This window comes from Apium graveolens, chromosome 2 (assembly GCF_009905375.1).
Source record: "Apium graveolens cultivar Ventura chromosome 2, ASM990537v1, whole genome shotgun sequence".
Taxonomy (NCBI): domain Eukaryota; kingdom Viridiplantae; phylum Streptophyta; class Magnoliopsida; order Apiales; family Apiaceae; genus Apium; species Apium graveolens.
This window is the reverse complement of record NC_133648.1, coordinates 301372000-301374745: the sequence shown is the minus strand read 5'-3', so window position 1 is coordinate 301374745 and position 2746 is coordinate 301372000. Positions and strand designations below refer to the sequence as shown.

At 39.0% G+C, this 2746-nt stretch overlaps 1 non-coding gene across 1 annotated transcript; it reads right to left on the bottom strand.

The window, feature by feature from the left end:
* Positions 1 to 1638: 1638 nt before the first annotated feature.
* On the bottom strand, positions 1639 to 1745 carry LOC141710018 (small nucleolar RNA R71). The gene has a single exon (XR_012570561.1). It is a non-coding gene; the product is annotated as a small nucleolar RNA R71 (small nucleolar RNA).
* Between the last annotated feature and the right edge of the window lie 1001 nt (positions 1746 to 2746).

Genomic DNA, 2746 nt, shown 5'->3' with positions numbered 1-2746 from the left:
AAAAGTTTCGTTCGCGAAACGTCGTTACTTGAAACGGTCGTTTCTCCTAAACCGTATATCGGAATCAAACGAACTACATATCAAAACGAAGCTCGTAACATGAACTATCTAAACATGGCAATGGTCAATATCTAGCAGGGGTTCTCGGGTCCTAATGTTATGAACAAAAGCAGTCTAAAGTAAATCGGACATTATGACGGCTATGTTTACGCGATTTCCCAATTTTAAACCATTCAAAAACCATCACAATTCAACCTCAACCCATTCATACAACCAAAGTCCATCCTTATCACATCATAACAGCCCCAATAAATTTAATATTAACATTTATACTTATGCCTAAGCTTGAATTTAACTATACTTAAGTTCTTTTAACCAAAACAACAAGATTCACCATTCCATTTCACTACCACTCCAACCCAAACTCTAAACCACAAGCATTAAGCTACTTTATCACCATAATAATCAAAATCATCTTATTATACAAAGGAATATAGGGTTTGGAGATGATATACCTTCCTTGAAGTGGTGGGAGTAGCTAGGAAGCCTTAAGAAGCCTTGAGAAGTCTTAGGGATGCTTGGATCTTAAAGGAAAACAAGAAAAATTCAAGTTAAAAACTTTGAAATCACTATTCATTGTCTTCTTCATTGATTTATTGAAGAAGATTGAGAATGAATGGGGTGCTTAAACTTATGATATAGCCATAACTATGCATAAGGATGATTAGGGAATTATCTTACCAATTTAGGAAGCTTGGATCTTGGATTTTGAAGATTTTTCCCTTTGAAATGCCAAAAAGCCGAGAGCAAGTTCTTGGTGAAGAGAAATAGATTTTTGTTTTGGTGAAAAATGATTTGTTTTGGCTTGGTTGATTTGGTTTTGTTTTTGTTTTAGTTAATTACCTATTTAACCTTGGACTTTGTGTGGTTAACAATCCACCACATTTCCTTCCTTCTTATGTCATGCTATGATGTCATCTTCCCCTCCTTGTCCTCTTCCCATTGGTTGGGTGACATCATCCTCTCTAATCCCTTTGATTAACTTCCTAATTGTTTGCCTAATGACCGCTGATCTGTTATACGGTTCGCTTAACTTTCGTTTTCATTTATCGTTTGAGGGATCATACCCGGGATCTTATTACTTAGGTTCCCTTGACCTTTCTCAATATATTATATTCCTTTTATGATCCTCTCTTATAATCCTTTAATTTAAATCCTTTTTATCCTGTTACCTTATACTCAATTCTTTCCGTATCTAGTGGATTTCCGGGAAAAATCAAAGTGTTCGGTATTGGATTCTGACGATCTTTACATACACTTATATACCATGTAGAGTACTAATAAAATCTCAGAATATCCATAACAGAACCCCTACATAGTGTGGCATGAAAAGTTTTCTCATTCAGCTAAAACACTATTCATAAGGGTTACAAAAAGTTGAAAATTTTGGGGGTTATTACAGATACCTTCAAATTCAACGGTGTTTCTGAAGATGTTGTGTAGCTGAGACTGTTCCCATTCTCTCTGAGGGACATGGCTAAGAGCTGGTTACACTCTCTACCAGCTGGTTCGGTTACTACTTGGGAAGATCTTGCTCAAAAGTTTCTTACTAAATTCTTCCTTATGGCAAAGACAGCTACACTCGGGAATGTTGTTACTCAATTTACGCAGCAAATGGGAGAATCGCTATGTGAAGCTTGGGAGCGCTACAAGGAGATGCTTAGGAAGTGTCCTCATCATGGAATGCCTGATTGGATGATCATCAATTGATTTTACAATGGGTTGGGAGCACAGTCCAGACCCATGCTCGATGCAGCAGCAGGCGGAGCATTATGGACAAAGAGCTATGAGGAAGCTTATGATCTAATTGAACTGATGGCTGCTAATGAATATCGGTATCCAACCCAGAGATGTCCACAAGGCAAGGTAGCAGGAGTTCTTGAAGTGGATACAGCTACGTCTACCACTGCTCAACTAAGGGCGTTGTCTATGAAGATCGATTCTCTGGCTAACTATGGTGTTAAACAGATAATTAGTGTTTGTGAGCTGTGTGCAGGTCCGCATGTGATGGAGCAATGAGCTATATCAAATGACTCAGCTCAGTTTGTGAGCAACTTTCAGAGATCGCAGCAACCAGTTCCAGACACTTATCATCCTGACAACTGGAATCATCCTAACTTTAGTTGGAGCAACAATCAGAATACGATGCAACATCGCTATTCAACCTTCCTGGTTTTCAGCAAAAATTACACCAAAACAACAAACTCTTGGTGTATGTCTATCGAATGAAAAATCTGAATTGGAGGAGTTGCGGCTTATGTGCAAAAACTAGGCTCTTATATGCCAAAGCCAGGATGTTTCTATCAAGACTCTGGAGAACCAAATAGGGCAAATTGCTAATGCCTTATTGAATCGACCACCAGGAACACTTCCTAGTGATAAAGAAACAAATCCAGGCAAGAGGGAAGTTAAAGAACAGGTGAACGACATCACCTTAAGGTCTGGAAAGGTCGCAAGCCCCCAAATTCAGCAAGACGAAGAGCCTGAAAAATCTCAAGTTTCAGAAAATACAGTTGTGGCTGAAGAAGAAGTGCAGAAGGAAGCAGAGGTGGAACCAAGAAAGACTACTGTGGAACTCACTCCTCCTGAGGGTAATATAGGGGAGAAACAGATCTATCCTCCACCTCATTTTCCTAAGAGGCTGCAGAAGAAAAAGCTGGATAAGCAGTTTCAGAAGTTTTTGGAG